Genomic DNA, 18,438 nt, shown 5'->3' with positions numbered 1-18,438 from the left:
CACAGGCAGATGAGGACTCGGGGAACGGACAGGGAAGACTTGAGGCTGGACACCCGGCGTGTAGCTGGTGCCGGGGGGAGGCGGCCGGCGCAGGACGGGAGCGGGGTCCTCGGCTGCCCTGTGCTGCCCTGGGTCAAGGGGCTCGCAGTTGGCCTGGTGTCTGAGGGACTCCTTCGCCTTCTGCTGAGCCGAATCATAGGGTTCTTGTTTGACCGGCTGTTGGGGGACTCGCTAGACCTGTGCTGCGCCCGGTCAGGGGGCTCGGAGTTGGCAGCGTGTCCGGGGCCCTGAGGCGCAGGATGCGGGAGCGACGCCTCGCGGGACCCCAGAGGGGCGCAAAGGTGAACGGCAACGTGAAGGTGGAGCAGACGGTGTGGAGGAGAAGCCAGGCACAGTGCGAGCGGGCGGGGGCGCACTGCCTTCTGGGGTGGAGAACAGAACAGAGAATACTGCGAGGAACAGGGGGAGCTAAAACAGAAGCACTGTCTATCCCCTCAGTGAGGTCTCAGGCAGCCTGGCTTTTACAACCGCCCTGCCTTTGTGACTGCTCATGACACAGCCACGCCCCTGGCCGACCAATCGCCAGGCAGCTCTCAGCCCGCTCTTGCTCGTGCAGCCAATCACCAGGCAGCTGGGCCAGCCAATCGCCAGGCGGCTCTCAGCCCGGTCTTGCTCATGCAGCCAATCACCAAGCAGCTGGGCCAGCCAATCGCCAGGTGGCTCTCACTGCGGCCTCCATGATGTCAGCGCCCGGCTGCCATCCCACATCCCCATCCTGACTCCTCTAAGAGGTTGGCGGGAATGACTGTTGTAGTTAAAACTGAAAGGGCAGCGTGAGGGCCAGGGCTGCTTCTTCCTCGAAGCTACTAGAAGGTGCCTGGCAGACATCTCTCAGCCCAGAACCGTGGTCTTCCTTCTCCCTCCACCCTGACCAGAAATGTGCCCGTGCAAAACGCTATCTTGTGCTCCGAAAATACCCAGTGAGCGTGTCTGTGTCCCCACAGCCCGGTGACCAACACCTCTTTGTGACAGAGAACTCCACGGTCGTCCTCCAAATTCCTTAAGCCATTCTTCAAATGTCACCCCCGCAGTCGCCCTCGTCCCGTCGGCTCCATCCGGCACAACCTCGCAGCCCCAGGGGTGGGCACAATCCTCAGGGAAAACCAGGGCTCAGGCTACGGGCTCCCTCTTCCTCACTCAGGACGAGCAATCCCACAACCCAGCCAAGAGCGGGTCAGCCTCCTCACAGCCTTGCACCGAGCCCTGACCACACGGCCTGGTTCCACTCACTCCACCCGCCTCCTTGATGACAATAGGAGTTGCCCTCACTGGGTTGGGCAAGATAATGCAGGGGGCAGTCTGCCCAGTGCCCAGCATGGACAGAGCTTGAGGGATGTTATTGTCTACTTTCTACCTTTGGGTGCTTCACCTTATCTTACCCCTCCTTCCTTCCCCCGCTTCAGTCCCACAGGTCCCTCCCTACACAGCAATCCTCTCCCAGAAGATAGAACACGCTGCTTCCCCTCCGAAACTTTAGACACCCCTCTCTTTTCAGTGAAGGAGAATTAGACCCATGCCAGCAAAATTCACCTATTTTTGTCAGAAGTATAAGAAACAGAAATTTATTTTTAAATAATTTCTATTTTTTTAAATAATAATTTCACTTTACCAACCACTCCTTCCCCCCAAAAAAATATGCTTCGGTAGTTTCTTCTAATAGCTACCACCTCAAACTTCAGGGGTCTAATTTATCTAGAGGAACACTAGAAGACTACGGTATGAGGCTCTCTCAGGCTATGAGGGAAGGTGGGCCAGGGTCTAAAGACTAATGGGGTGGCCAGCTGCAGAAGTGCTGGGAGACAGTGCCTGAGGGCACAAGGATCTGCCCAACACAGCAGTGAACAGAGGGAGAGAGCAGGGAGGCAGGCAGCAGCCCATGGTCCCAGGAGTTCTGTCCACACCCACCTTGGGCCGACTCCTGGAGGTAATGAGGGCCCAGGAAAATGGGATGAGGCTTGGGGTTCAGGTTAGGACTCCAGGCAGAGAGTAGGAATCAGAATTGTAAGCTGAGCAATTAATCAGAATGAAGCAGGAGAGCCCATGCCTCTGGAATCGCTATCAATACAAAGAATGGGACGGCTCTATGTGTAGGAAGTGCCATCTTCCTAGATGCGGCCTGTCCCCAGTCTGACTGGCAACAAGCAATGCTGGACCCCAGCACTGTAGTATGGGACCATCGTCGTTTCATTCCTCGGAGCATATGCCCTGTAGTCCGTACACTAAGTGCATCAGAAAGCTTTCACCTGGTGCAAAGACTGACTCCAGCGCTGTGCATTATTTGGGGAGCTGAAGAACCAAGGCTCTAGGATCATTTTAAATGGACTGTGTTACATGTTAAGCTCAACTTATCCCTAAGTTTTAGACTCACAATTCCCACTGACATAGCAATTTCTGGACTGACTCCAATGGAAGTGATCCCACTCACACTGAAGCGGGAAAAAATAAAGATTTACAGCATGGAAAATACCTAAGTGCTGTAGAGGGTGGAAACTGTAACTCATCACTCCGCTTGCTTATTTTTCTACATGGATCCAAACACATAAGCCATCACACTTCAGAGCCAGGTACCACCTGGAGCTAAGGCTTAGTTCACAACACTTCTCTTTCCTTTTAGCTACCCTCAAATTTTTCACTCATTAAAGTGCCTTCTGGTAACCAACAAATGAATTCAATATATGCAATGTTCCGGATTATTATTCTCCATAAGATGAGCATTGTCATAGATGATCAAAACCCACAATACACTCAGTATCTAGCAAAACTCTTTCATGTTAATAGTGGCTCAAAAAAATATTTATTGAATGAGCAAACCAATTAACTAGCTCAGACTTGCAGCTCTGGGTGTTCAAGGCATCCTACGCTGTTCAGCTCCCATATCTTTTATGTGATTTCTAAATTTGATTGAATCAAATTGATTCAGAAATCAATTGATTTTTTAATAGAATAATATAGAGTCCAGAAAGAGATCCACATACACATAGGGATTTCATTTATGACCAAAAAAGTACATTGGATCAGTAAATAATGATGAATTAATCAATAAATGGTATCAAAACAACTACCTAGACATTTGATGTGAAAAAAAAAGACTGAACTCCCTACCTGTCTCTTTGTACCAAAATTAATTCCACATGATCAAAAAATTTTTTAAAAAGACACCATGAGGGGCCCACCCCCTGGCATAGTGGTTAAGTTTGGCATGTTGTGCCTTGGTGGCCTGGGTTCATGGGTTCGGATCCCTGGCATGGACCTATACCACTCATCAGCCATGCTGTGACGACGACCCACATACAAAATAGAGGAAGATTGGCACAGATGTTAGCTCAGGGCCAGTCTTCCTCAAGCAAAAAGAGGAAGATTGGCAACGGATGTTAGCTCAGGGCGAATCTTCCTCAAAAAAAAAGACACTATGAAAGTACTAGAGCAAAATAAAATATAGGTAGAAATTGTTAAAACATTAGAGTGTGGAAGGACTTTCTAAGCAAGACATAAAACACCAAAACCACAAAGGAAAACTCCAATATATTTAACTAAATAGATTTTAAATATTGATATGAATTTTAAAACACAGTAAACAAAGTAAAATAGAGAACAACAAACTGAGGGATATGTGCAATACAAATAAGAAAGGGTTTGGTTTCTTAATATACAAAGAGTGCTCACATATCACTAAGAAAAACAATGCAATAAAAAATAGGTAAATGATGTGAATGGGTAGGTAAAAAAATATAGTTAATCAATAAACATATGAAAAGATGCTCACAGTCATTCATAATTAAAGAAATCAAATTAGAACAGGTTATTTTTAATCTATAATATTAGCAAAGATAAAAAATTTTGATGATATTCAATGTCGGTAAAAGTATGGAAAATCATATCCTAAACACTTAAAGGGAATATAAATCGGTACAATATTTTCGAGGCTAATTTTGCATTATCTTTTTATATTATATATTATAATTTTGCATTATATATGATATAAATTTCATATATCTCTGACCCAACATTCTATTTCTAGAAATTATCCTACAGCTATACTTTACACATATACATTAAGATTCAGGTATAAGGATTTTTATTGCAGAATTGTTTGTAATAGCCAAAAATAGAAACTATCTAAAGATTTATCATTAGGGCACCAATTTTAAGTAAATCATGATATACTGCTGTGATAGAATACTAGTGACTTTTAAAATAAATGAAGTAGATCAATACATACTGACAAGGAAAGATCCCTAAGGTTTACCTTTAGATGAAAAAGGCAAGAAAATAACACTTGCATATGCATAGACCATATCTAGAAAAATATAAAAGAAGCATAAGAGATTAGGGAAGGAAGGTGGTCTTTTACTTTTCATTTTGTACCTTTATGTACCATTTTTATTATTTACAAGTCTAGTCATTAAAAAGAACTTTAAGAAAGACTGATCGTAGTGAAGGTTTTCTTCATTTAAAATGGAAACAATATTTTGAATATTTGGGAGAATTGTTTTCAAACACCCTGGAACACTTGAAAAAGGCTTATTTATCTACAACTAATATGCTTCTCATTTTAATTAATTGATTAAAATAGGTCTCCTAAGGCAATGCTTTCCAACCTTTTTCACATGCTAGCAAACACAGAAAATGATGTTATTTGTATAGCACTGGGCAAACGGGCACGGGGTGGCTGGCAGCCTGCCCAGCCCCACCTGCCAAGGTCAGCATCCGAGTCCCTGCACCCCTGCGAGCTGTCGGCAGCCCCCTCGCCCACTAGTTGGGAAGCTCCTGTTCTAGGAATTTCTATTAAGCAACACCACTTTAGTATAATTACTTCAAAATAATGAAGATCCTACAGTTAAGTATATGTTACAATTTAAAGACAAGCAAAAATAATTTTATGGTGTTAGAAATCAGGAAAGTGGGTTACTTTTTTTCTTTCTTTTTCTTTTTTTTGAAGGAGAATGCCTGGAAGGAGGAACACAATGGGCTTCTGAGGAGCTAGTATTATTCTGTTTCTGGATCTGGGTGTTTACATAGGTCTGTTCAATATGTGAAAATCCATTGTGCACTATATTTGAGATTTGTGCACTTTTTTCTATGTATATTATACTTCAATATAAAAATTAAAAGAGTATGTTACATACATATATAATTTCAATTTTTGGAAACTTTAGCTGTGCTGTCAACTTTGGAAAAAGTATCCCAGTTGTACCGTGTTGGGTTGGCATTGTACAGAAATTAACAGCCATATTGGTCTAGAAACATTAAACATAATTTTTTCCATTTGTACAGGGGTAACACACTGTATTAAATATGTTAGGTCTTATCTACATGGGTTTGATTACAGAAACTAATAAAGTATTCTCTAAATAATGCAAAAAAAAGAGTATGTTACAAATTTGGTCAAATTAGTGAAAATTATGAAGGTCTACGTATCTTATGGTAAATCAAAAGCTATTCTTAGCACCTATGCCAGCCCAGATCCCGTAGCAAAGCAGATTAAAAAAAATTAAACTGGAGATCCTCTTGTGGAAAGAATCTAAACTCCCTAAGCCTTGAGGTTATTAGGATGTAAAATGGTTTTCAGGGGAAGAGGTAAGCAAATTTTTCGAATATAATATGCCAGGCAGTGTGACCTGTCAGAGGGATTATATATGCAAACTGTCAGCATTTTACTGGAAGGAAACTGAGCCCAGAAGTTACAGGATTTGCCACGGTAATTGAGATAGTGAGCAGCCAAGCCAGAGTAAGTACCCACGTCTCTGCCCCAAGGCGCATCCACTCTCCAGCACGCTGCACCACAGGGAGCTGCACAGTTGCGTCAGTTGTAGGGCAGCCATAGAAACTTCTGAGGTCTAACAGGCCCCTACAATCCAGCAGGTTGGCCTCCCTGGCTGACTGATCACAACTCACAAACTGACATTTCCCAAGCCCTATTACAGTGCTTAACGGGGAGTGAGGGAAGAAAAGGACTGAAGTAAAGCAGCTGCTTCCTGGACAGGTGAGCTGGGAAATGTGCACCAACCGAAGGGCCTGGGCTCCAGGCCGCCCCACGCACAGGCTCGGTGACCCTGAGCAAGGCCGTCAACATCACTAAGCCTCAGTCTCTCACACCCGCAGTCAGGGACAAAATGTCCACCAAAATGAAACAACACATGGACAGCACGCTGTGAACCGTAAAGTGCTAAACAGATACGGGGCCATTGTTTTGTTGTCGTTGTCACCGTGCATTAGTGTTGTTACGATGTGTTAGGGTCATCTCACTGTCTTCAAGATCCGACCACCCCTGATACTGCACACTGCCTCTTCACATCTAATAATTCCCAGAAGCAAGAAACAGTCTTCTTACCTCCCAAAAATCCTGGCCAGGATCCTTACATTGTGGGAATCTGCCTCTTTTTCTCCCATGGAAGTACTTCAAACCTGGTTCCAATTATTAAATTATGATTCTTTTAATACAAGACCTTTTATTTTTTTAAATCCCATTCTAGTGAACCACTGGTGCGCTCCCTAAAACATGCTGATTGTAAACAAGTAATCTGTGACTAATATCAGAGTTTGCAGCACAGCAAAGAGGTTACGTGCATTGGGTTTTAGAATCACACAAAGCTAGTTCTAACCCATGAAGCATCATTTACTAGCAATGAGTCTTTGTGCATGTCATTTAACCCCGAGCTTCAGTTCCCTCATCAGTAAGATGGGGATAATAATAGAACTCGCCCTTACAAGTCCTTTAATGCCGTCATGTATGTAAAACACTTATTCAGCAGGGAGATTAAAGATGCCACAAATTCTTGCTATTCCTCCTGTTAAGACGCGAGTCTAATTCTCCTCCCTTGCTTCTAAGTTGGCCTTAATGACTTGCTTGATCAATAAAATGTGGCAGAAATGACAATCTAGGATCTGTGAGGCTAGGTCACAAGAAGCCTTTTAGCTTCCACCCAAAGCTCTTGTAACACTCACTCTGGAAACAGCCAGCCACCCTAACAAGTCTGACTACCCCGAGACTGCATGCTACGAGGAAGCCCAAGCTAACTGCATGGAGAGGCCCATGGGGAGAGACGCCTTGTTGGCCCCACTTGATCCAGCCATCCTAGCCCAGGCACCAGCCATGAGAGTGACGAGGCCTTCAGATGGCTCCAGCTCCAGCCACCATCTGACTGAAACTGCACAGGAGCCCAGTCAACCTCCAGAACTGTGAGAAAGAATAAGAAATTGTTCTTTTAAGCCACTAAGTTCAGGATGGTTTGTTACACAGCAATGGATAACTGAAACAGCATGGTGTCTGGCACATGAGTAATACTCAGTACATGTCAGCTGTTATGATTATGGTGACCTCATAAACTAGAGTGCTTTCAAGCTCCTCTGCACAGCAACATCCTCCTTAATCAAAGGCATTCTGAAGTGCTTTCTTGATGGGAAAGAACAGAGTACGTTTTGGCTTCGATTCCAGGACTGTGCACCAATCCTTCTCAACTATTACTGATGCTGCTGTGATTAAGGAAGAGGCAATTACAGATTATTATAGTGCTTGTGAATTTATAATTACTGTTTTTCTTTTACCCGTGGATATTTTTAATAAGGAAGAAGTCAAAGACATATGACCAAGACACAAGTGTCTGTAACTACCTTGCTCATAAGCAAGAATAAGGATGTGCACATTTGGTTAGTCATGACACAATAGTTATGATTAACAAATCAGAAGCCCAGGGCTGATGCAAGTAAAAGTACAATAATGCAATTCACATTACAGCAGGAACATATTCAAGTCAGTAAATTATATCAATTAAAAATTTAACAATAATATTTTTAAAATATTTCTATTTTATTGTACAATATTATATACTCAGTTATTTTACTAAGATTAACCTATGAGGTGGAGGTCTAGAAATAATACAACACATCTTTTTAAATTCTTTTAAAAATTGATATACCATATTTATGAATAGTTCCTTTTAAATTGAATTATTTTGTAAGATCTTTAAATGACTGAGTTCATGAATCACATGCTTATATAAATAATGCCTTTATGAGAAGGGCATTTTTAAAAAGGCTAATGCATCCTTCACTTAATTTTGCCACATACACTTTAAGGTTTCAACTATGTATGCACATGGGAGGATCTAGGATTTTCAAGGTTGTCCATTAGTTGTGTCACACCAGAAAAAGTAGTAAGACTGTCGAGTTGTGGCCTGCTACTCTGGGCATAGCACCGCAGGCCGACATGCGGCATACATCAGAACATTCCTCCACCTTCCCCCAGTGGTGCCCAGGGAGCCATGATCCTGGAACGGAGCCCCCCTTTCCCAGAGTCCTGCCAACACTCTGACACTTCATTAGGGAACAATGCCTCCATTAGCGCAGGGCCCACCTTAGTGGTTAGAGCAGTGTTTCTCAGGCCCTTTTAAGACTCTACAGGCTTTTTTTAAGGGGAAAAGCAATCCCATGGACCCCAATGTAGACATTAATTATTGTGTAAATACATACAAATGATAAAAGTACACACAAACTTTTTGCTATTCTAAAACTACAAAATAAAGATAAATGTATTAATTAAATACAAATTAAACTATAAAAGCAATAACATTCAAATGAATATTAGTCTATATGATGGACGATGTTACTCTGCTGAACTGAAACAGCTCAGGGCTGTGGTTGGATTCTGAGGTCAGCATGCTCTGTCACCATGTGCCATGCGATGGTTTAACTCCCTTGCACTCCACACACAATGTGTCAGCAAAGTTTTCAGTTCCACTTTCAAAACAGCTGGAATGGGACCCCGCTCACCACCCAGGCTGCTGCAGTCTGGAGGAAGTCCCCATGACGTCCCACCAGGCAGATGGCAGCAGCCTCCCACCGGCTCCCTTGCATGCATCCTCCCATGGACGACCCTCCACACCGCCACCAAGGCGATCCTCATAAAAGGTAAGTCAGATCGTGCCACTGCTCTGCACAAAAACCTCCACTGGCTCCCAGAAAATACCACAGTTCCCACACTGACCTGCAAGAACCCACACGGTCAGGCCCCAAATCTCCTTGTGTTCTGTCCACTGTCATTCTGCTCTGGCCACAGTGGCCTGCCTGCTGGTCCCCAAACTCACCAGGCATGACCCCCACCCCAGCTTTGGGGTCCCCTCTGTGGGGAGGGCCCAGACAATTCATGAATATTGTCTCTTATCTTAACTCAAAGGTCATCTCAGCGAGGCCTTTCTTAAGTGCCTACTTAAAGCACCACTCCCAACCAGCACTCCCAGGCCCCCTCCTTGCTTCTGTCTCTCCACTGCACTTATCACTATTTGTCATACTAGGAATTTATGTGCAGTTGGTCACCCCTGCTAGAATGTCAGCTCCATGAGGTCAGGGTCCCTGGGTTCATTTTGTTACCTGCTGTATGCCCACCCCTACAGCATCGCACAGAGCAGGCACTCAGTAAACACCTGTGGCCTGTGCTATGGAATCACTGGGTCATCACGTGGCGCCAGCGCATTATTTCTGTACTAACTCTGCCTCAGTTCTTTTCTCATTAGCCAGTTTTAATGGGCATTAAAGTTGTGACACAGAGTTTTGGTATAGGATGACCACCTGGAAGATCCAGGATGTAATTTTATTTATTTTTTAAAGGATAGCATCAAAATGAACAGGCACAGAAAACCTGAAGACCCCACAGAACAGATCAGCAGACTGTACCTGCCACAGAAGAGGTCCCTCACTCCCCCCTAAAGGCGGTGGCTGCCTCCCTCAGTGGAAGAGGGAGCCCGAGTAATGACCTGCATAAATAAAAGCATAAATACTGTATGATTTCACTCATATGTGAAACATAAACAAACACATGGATAAGGAAAACAGATTAGTGGTTACCAGAGGGGAAGTGGGTGAGAGGTGGGCAAAAGGGGTAAAGGGGCACATATGTATGGTGACAGATAAAAATTAGACTATTGGTGGTGAGCACGATGCAGTCTATACAGAAACTGATATATAATAATGTACATCTGTACACAATGTTATAAACCAATATGACTTCAATAAAATAATTTTTTATAAAATAGGGGCCAGCCCGGTAGCATGAGTTAAGTGCTCGCGTTCTGCTTCAGCAGCCCGGGGTTCGCTGGTTCGGATCCTGGGCGCGGACCTACTCACCACTCATGAAGCCATGCTGAGGCGGCATCCCACACAGAAGAACTAAAAGGACCTACAACTAGGATATACAACTAGGTACTGGCGCTTTGGGGAGAGAAAAAAAAGAAAAAGAGGAAGATTGGCAACAGATGTTAGCTCAGGGCCACTCTTTCTAAAAAAACAAAATAAAAGCACAGCCCTACTTGATAAGCCAATCAGTCTGTGTCCCCCTCGATGACACTCCTGTCATTTCACCACTCTAAGGCATAAACTTTCACATTTCAAGGCCCTTTTACAGTCTGACCTAAATTTACTTTCCAATTTTATCATCAGTTATTTCCAGTAACAAACAAATAGATCTCTACCTGTCAAACATCTCCTTGGGCCCCGCAGTAAATTTTTCGTGCTCGCTAAATAAGCCAACACAAAAGCAAAAGAGAAAGAAGAAGTTATTTATAAGTGCAAATCAGCACCCCTCTCGGATAACCACCTTGAACTTGAGTCTTTTCAGACTCTCTTCCTGTATATGCACATATAGTGTAAACAGAGCCACCCCATTCCCTCCCGAACAGCTCCCTCCCTGCACCCAGCCTCACCACATCAGCAGGCACCGACATGCCCTCCCTGGCACTCCCAAATCCCCGGCCCTTCCCTTGCAAACATCATGTGACATCCCACGGGGTTGTCTGGTGTTGCGACTTAACCTATCAGACCAAGTAAACTGCTGGACTGTAAACCTCAGGGACAGAGTCCCCTCTCCATGGGAAATTGTCATATGTGCCTACCCCAGAGCTCCAGGAAATCTCTATTCATCACCCACAGCACACGACCCATTAGTTAAATCCTCATTTACTTTATACACCTTCCTTTTTGTTGCTTTTAGAACTAAAACAAGACTCAAACAATACCTGCATTACTCTCCAAATGGTAAGCCTGGCCTGGTTTTGGGGTCTGCTCTGGCAGCAGGGGGAGAGGTGGCTGCACTCAGCACACGCCCCCTCCACAGGGGGGGAGGTGGGGGCGAGTGGAAAGCAGAGCCAGAAGCATCCTCCTCTGAGTGCTAAGCCCTGGAAGCCTCTCTAAAGGAGGACAGGCTAATGATTCATCAATGAGAAGTGGCAAAAATAAAAAAACAAATTAAAATGATGGAAGAAAATGCTCCTGCTGGGGCAGAAAAGAACAGAGACATAACCGAAGAAATATGGAGAATGGTGAGCTTGATGTTGATGAAAAAATAAAAAAGCAGTTGCCTGAAGATAAAAGAAAAGACAGGGAAATAAGAGCCAAGAGGTGAGCCAGGAGGTAGAGGGCAGGCAGGATATTTCTTCACACCTGCAGGATTTTGAACCAACTAGAGGAAAACAAGACATCAGCAAGTTAGTACAATTATGTGTTATTATAAAGAAATGAGGTTAAAGGTATCATCCGTATCCCCAATCTTTGTGATCTCAAACCAAAATCAATATTTATCATTTCACTACTTGATCATTTCCCCTACCTCATAATTAGATGCAAAATTCAATTAAAACAAGCATGGATTACTTAATAATGAGAAAAAATAGCTTTTTAGAAGTTTGTTATGAAAAAGTTTTAAAAATATTTTAGCTTGTAAAATGAAAGATGTCTATGAAGTATGTAGTATTGATGCTATGAGATGTTCTTTAAAAAAAAAAAGACTTTCTTAATTAAGCTTGTCATAAATGCAAATACGCCGGCAATAGCAAAAAAAAAAAACAGGAACAGTTTGCTCTTTCCCCTGGACAAATTTTATGTGACTATGTGTGTGTGCACAGGCATGTGCCTGCCATTCCCTCTCTCTCCCACACATACACACTTTTTTCCCCTTCTCTTGTTTTCTCCTCTCTTTCTCCCTTTGCCCCCCACTTCCTCTCTCTTCTTCCCTTCCAGGGAAGTCTTGGATAAACGCACTTTTTAGGACTATACATTTTATTTGCACACCTAGTTAGAATGGTGAATCCATGAGGGCAAAAAGGAAGGAATTCTGGAGAATTCAAATATCTTTTTCTTCTAGAAAAAACTACTGTTGATACAAAGGGATCCAGCCCTCTGGTATCTTGTTCAAAGAAGAGAAAAAGGGCGGGAGATGATTTCCGCTAGGTTCTGCTTGCCCTCCTGCAGGGCCCATTCCATTCCCCGACAACCCAAGTCTTCTAGGCGGCTCTAGGGGAACTGAAAGTAGCCTAGGCTACCTTCTGGGTTAAATTCTGAGCAAGCAGAAGCCACGTTCATGACCTCCAGAGAAATCAGAGCAGGTCTGAGGCATCAGAAGCAAGGAAATATATTAGAAAAAGACTCATCGAAACAGAAGATTCCACGATGAGTAACTCGGATGTTAAATCCTGCTTTTCTTCTTATTTCTGCTAGCAAAGTTAGGCAGTAAGCAAGTCAACTCCAGCTCCTCAGGACAGAAGCTACTCTCAGCAGCACAGTGACGATGCTTGGGACTGAAGGCGCAGAAGCAAAGTCAACCACTGGGTAAGTGAGAGGCAGATGCTCGCACCTGGTCTCTGACAGAGACAAACTCTCCAACCCCCAGCCCCCCACCGACCTGCTCCCCACCTCCGGGAGATCGCGCACTCCTCGCTCAGCTCTGTCGGCTCTGTGTCGTGTCTTTTTTTCCGTGTAGCACTTACCACCTTTTAACAGGCCATATAATTTATTTTTCCCACCTTTCTGCTCCAATGTAAGCTCCACAGGGTCAAAGCCCTGTGTGTGTTTCGTTGAGACACACCACTGCCCGGCTTGTAGAAGCTAGGAGGTATTTTTTGAATGAGTGTCATTGAAGTAAATGGGAAAGAATATTTTAATATTATACATGAGCACATAAAAAATAAGACCTCTCAATATCACCTATGTTGTCTTCTCACCCAAACGCTTAACTCGGAAGAAGCAATAAGGAAGCACTCAGACAAATCGAGATCTTGGGACTTTCTACAAGACACCTGGCCTGGATTCCTCACAAATGCCAATGCCGTGGCGGAAAAAAGGAGGGGAACTCTTTTCGATGAGACATATGACAAGCAAATGTAATACACGATCTTTGAGTGGATGCTGGATTTTTTAAACAGCTGTAAAGGACATTTGGGGACAACTGGAAAATCTGAATATGAACTATATGCTTGATACTACTGTCATATCTGTGTTCAATTTTGGGGGTGAGATAATGGTATTACAATTGTGCAGGAGAAGGTCTTCTTTCCTAAAAGATACATACTGAAGTATTTAGGAGTGAAGTGTCATAATATCTGCAATTTACTTTCAGATGGTTCAGGAAAAAAATTAGCATTATTTACATACATTAGAGAGAGAAAGACAAAGCAAGAGTAGCAAAATGTTACCCCTACTGAATCTGGTGAAGGGTCTAGACATTCACTGTACTCTTTCAACTGTTTTGTAAGTTTGAAATTCTTCAAAATAGAACATGGGGAAAAGGGAGTTAAAAGTTAAAGCCCCCAAGCTAGAGAGCCTAGGAGTCAGCAGGAGAGCGGGGCTGTGCTCCTCGCCTTCCCTGCCCCCCGCCCCCTCCAGGAAATACCTGAGATCCGGCCTGCTTTCCTTGGTGCCTGGGGTCCACGCCCACCTTTCCTCTCCTGTCGAAGCCCTACTCCAAGTGGGAGGCTGTTCAAATCCTTCCCAGTCCAAGAGACCTTCCCAGATTGCCCGCTTCCCCGCCCTCACTGTGGAATTTAACCTCCACAGTCCGCCCGGGGCCGCGCGGCACCTGCAGCACCCCACTTATCACCGTTGCGGCAGACGCTAGCTCCCGTGCACGCGCCTGTCTTTCCTGCCCAACTGCAGCCTCTCCGGCTCAAGCGGGGACCAGAACCCCCTAGCCATTTCCATCTCCAGCAGAGCTAGCACAGCACCTTATCCACAGCAGGCACTGAAAACAGACCTCGTGCAAAAAATTTCTGTCCCTCACGTACCCTCATGTCTAATAAGATGGAAGACAGTCGCTATTTATCATCGCCACACACTGTTACTTCTGTGGTGCATGGCTCGCTGGTAAGTGCAGTCAAGCAAGCTGCAGGAACACAAGCAATGTGGGTGAGTTCACGGTGGTGTGTCCACATCCCAGGAAAGACAGGGCACTCTTTGAAAACAGGGATCACGCTGTCCTGCCTACCTGCAGCCACCCATAGCTCCCAGTACAAGAGAAGCGCTCGATAAATGGTGAAGGGTTGAGCGAATGAATGGCTATTCCATTTTCAAGCACGTATTATAAATTATAAAAACTAAGACAAATGAAAGTGTAATATTTGCATAGACACGCAAGCATCAAAATTAGTTTAACCTGTTGGACACGATTAAATTTGAAGACCTTTTCTAATGCATGAGCTCAAAATCTTTTTATATCCTAGCAGCTTTAAATGTAAAGTTTTCTATTTTCCAATGGCTATGGCCTTGAAGCTGACCTGAGGGATACAACACAGTCACTACAACAGGGACAGTGGGCCAGGGCAGAGGTGGGCACAGCCTGAGAGCTACAGACGAGGGTGGGGAGGGACCACGGGAGGTGGAAATGCACCACAAATGATTCTGACACACACACCAGAGGCGCACTGAGCTCTGACGGCTGAGAGAGATGCAGCTGTGCTGACCCTGAATAGAACAGGAACAAAGGGACCCTGAGGGCTTCCACCAACTGGCCTGGGCACTGCTGGAGGACATCCCACTAGGTCATTTATACTCATTCTCTACCCAGCGTCACCAACACTGAACCACACTTTCCACAAGGGGTTCCATTTACTAGAGGAATCAGGTTTGGTAAGAAATAAATTAAGTTGCTAGCCTCCCTCCACGCCCCCAAGAGATACGCTAGTTTCTGGAAAGAGGAAAAAATGAGTGTGTCAACAAAATCTCAGACGCTAGTTTCTGGAAAGAAGAAAAAATGACTGTGTCAACAAAATCTCAGACTTGGGAAGCAATTTTGATGGTTACCTCACCCACTCCTCCCCATCCTATGCATTCGTCCTTCCACAATAACCCTAACAGATTCATATCACTTGGTTGAATACTTCCAGTAATGGAGCGCTCACTGTCGCTCACCATGTGAGGTTCCACAGCTCTGACTGACGTGCCTCACTATGAACAGAAATCTGTCCCACTCTTGGGTCCTAGGGCCGTCAGGGATCACACAGCCCCTTCACGTAAAGGCCCATATACTGGTCCCCACTGCCCAGATGTCACACCACATCCCAGGCATTTGACTGCTCTGTGATGAACCACCATACAGATTCTATCAAAGGCCAAAAGGAGAGGCTTTGCCAAGCTCCTTACCAGAAGCAGGGATGCCCTCAGCTATTTTTTAGTCATGTCACTCAGCTGTTGAGGAAGTGGCAGAAATCTCCAAACTGTTGTCAAGACAACCCAAGTCCAAATATAAATCTCTTTGGGATTCCATCCGGAAGCAGTTGTTAAGTGTACGAACACACACACCCAGGGGAGATAATAAAAGAAAAGATCCTCTCCTCCCTTCCTCCTCCCCTCTCCCCGGCTCCTCTCCCTTCTCCCTCTCTCCTCTTGCTTTTTGCCACGTGGTGATGTGAGTTAAAACGCATACTGGGAAGCTTTCCACCTTTGGGGTTGGAACAGCTGCTGCCTCAATATTGTTTTTGTTAGTTTTTTTTTTAACATACTTTGCTGTTTTTAAGGGTGTTGTTTTTAAGCTACATGTTTCATAATACTAGTTAAGATTACAAAAGAGGCCTATGGGCACTTTATTGGCAAAAACAAGACTCATGGGGTTCTAGATGTCCAACAAGGACCCCTGTCAAACACACCCTCCTGCGTGGCTAGTTTCCACGAATGGCCCGGCTTATCCCAGTTAAGGACATTCACAAAGGCTTGGGATAAACATGAGAAAGTCCACCCATGAAAACAATGAGTGCCAAGAATTTATAACAGGTAGCCTAAATAAACCCAGTGCTCTTGAGTCTTTGGTTTCTTCCAAGAGCACAAAGCATTCAGAGAATGTTCCACAGACTGTTGTCCAATCCCATCTGGGAGCACTCACCAAAAGCAATAAGATCAGACACGCCTAACATCAGGGTTCTGAAAGGCACAGGTACAGGGAGAAAAGACACGCCACCTGGCCCACTCTCTCTTCCACCTAATGCAAATGACCCCCATCAGGAGACTACCGCTAAGGAGGAGAGAAGTCTGCATTGCCCGGGCCTGAAACAACCTTGTGCCTGAAATGGGAAGCACGTCCCCAAGTCATCACTGAGCAGTCAGGGCAATCAACCAGACACAGAGACTGGCCCCTCAGCCTCTCCAGTGAGACAGCAAGACTTCAGCTAGGAGGTCCCCATTCTCTACCACCTTCTCAAGGGGGCCCGACAGAAAGTGATGCCAACAGTGGGTGTGGCTGCTAGGGTCTTGGTCATACTGAGACTTCAGGGAGGTGTGGCAGTGGTTGAAAAACAGGAAGCTGAGTGCTAGCCACATGCAAGACTTCATCCAGAAAAGACAGACATCCAGACACAAAGAACAAAGGAGCTTGGGGTTCCTGTTAAAATTCTGAGAGGACTTTTGGACTTGGTGTTGACTGCCTCTTCCAGCCACTGACCCACAGCCTTCTCTCTCAGATCAGGAGAGGAAACCCAAGGCAGTTAAACCGGCTTTGGCCTTACCCAAATGCCACCTCACCCAGAGAATCGCCCTATTTGGATAAGCAGCTGAGAATACAGCCTGTCACACACATCTTGCCCAGGAAAGGACTAGCCAAATGGGGGTAATTACTCAGTGTGGATAATGAGGTCACTGGCCCTTCCAAATAAGATATTCTCTGACCTCAATAAGACTAAAACCTAGAGCCACTCAAAAACAGATAGCCACGAATGTGGTGTGATATGATTGATGCTTCAAAGCCTCCATCTGCCCAGAAATACCTTCTTGCTCTGCTTTGGCACTGTTCTTCCTTTCCAGTCTCCTACCAACAGAGCCACTGCAAAGAACTAACCAACGAGGTGAGGCACCATGTCCAGGAAGCCACTAACAGAGTATGTTTCACTCTTAGAGATAAGAGAAAAAGAAGAGATTTCCTCCAGCTTTCTCATCTCCCAGGCTTGCTAACTGTCACCTTGGGATCATAGGTTAGCAGGAAATGGCACCATGTATCTCAGGAGATCATCTGGTATACTCCTCTGCCTTAAAAAATAACATGTTATTATGTCCATTTTATAGATGAGGCAACTAAGGTACTTGTCCAAAACTGCACAGCTAATGAGCGGGAAAGAATGAGAACCCAGGTTTGCTGCCTTCTCACTCGGGGCTCTTTCCACCTGATCTGTTTCATTGTAGAAGGATGGAGAGACTCATCCCTAAGCAGTGAAATCGAAAATAATTCATGCGATGGGGCAGGGCTGGTGCCACCTAAGTAGACGACAAGAGAGAGAGCATGGAGGAAAAAAAGGCAAAACATTTCATACTTCATTTATTCCCAACACCAATCTTCGGGACATGGCATTCCTTCTACGTCTCTGAAGGCCTTCCCTGAGGCTGAAATGACCCCTCACAAGGAAAAGATGGGAATCCTGGAATTTACATCTGGACTGTGTTGGAGAGCCAGGCAGACAATGAAACCCGCTCCTGCAACACTGATAAAGGTCAACAGAGTAAGACTAGAGCAGCATCCTATCCAGATCCTAGCTGTGGCTGAGCAAGCCATAGGGGTGGGAACACCACCACCCCCACCCCTCAAGCGTAGTTTGTGCTGAGGTAACATGGAAGCCAGGACCTTTGTCAGATCCCCTGGAATTCTAGACGAAACAGACAATCTAATGTAAATGGAGTTCTGGCAAAGGACAGGGATGGGAGACAGTCAAGAACACCGTCCTGCAAAGGTTCCAGAAGAGCCTAGACGGGGTGCCCTTGGTCTGGTACAATTCAATCCTAACCTAGAACCATTTCCTCTTTATGCGCTGTCTTGTACGTCCATCTTGACGGGACAGTTAGCATTTCTTTCAGACAAACAAGAACGGGTCTAGCTTTTCCTGCTCTTTGTTTAGGAGGCGGTTTTCTTGGGAGACCAGATTTGCCAAGGGCAGTACACTAGGCATCGATGCCAAAGGCTGCTAAAAACTCGGCTTAAAACCAGCTCTTTCAAAAGAAGTAATTTTGGAATTTGACGTGGGCACCCAAAAGGAAATGACTCTTCACGTTGCTGAACTCCCTGGGGCGTCATCTGACAGGTCTGCCAGTCCCCCGGCTAGGGGGTTTGTTTCTGTTTCTGGCTTCTTTCACGTTTCTTCAGGC

The 18,438-nt window shown here is 44.9% G+C and overlaps 1 protein-coding gene across 1 annotated transcript in view; it reads right to left on the bottom strand.

Moving 5' to 3' along the window:
- RAB31 (RAB31, member RAS oncogene family) overlaps window positions 1-18,438 on the bottom strand; it is a 123,835-nt gene that overhangs the window by 104,273 nt on the left and 1,124 nt on the right. The gene's annotated exons all lie outside the window — the stretch shown is intronic.

This window comes from Diceros bicornis, chromosome 16 (genome assembly GCF_020826845.1).
Source record: "Diceros bicornis minor isolate mBicDic1 chromosome 16, mDicBic1.mat.cur, whole genome shotgun sequence".
Taxonomy (NCBI): Eukaryota; Metazoa; Chordata; class Mammalia; order Perissodactyla; family Rhinocerotidae; genus Diceros; species Diceros bicornis.
The sequence above is the reverse complement of the archived record's forward strand: the minus strand, read 5'-3'. Positions and strand labels throughout refer to the sequence as shown.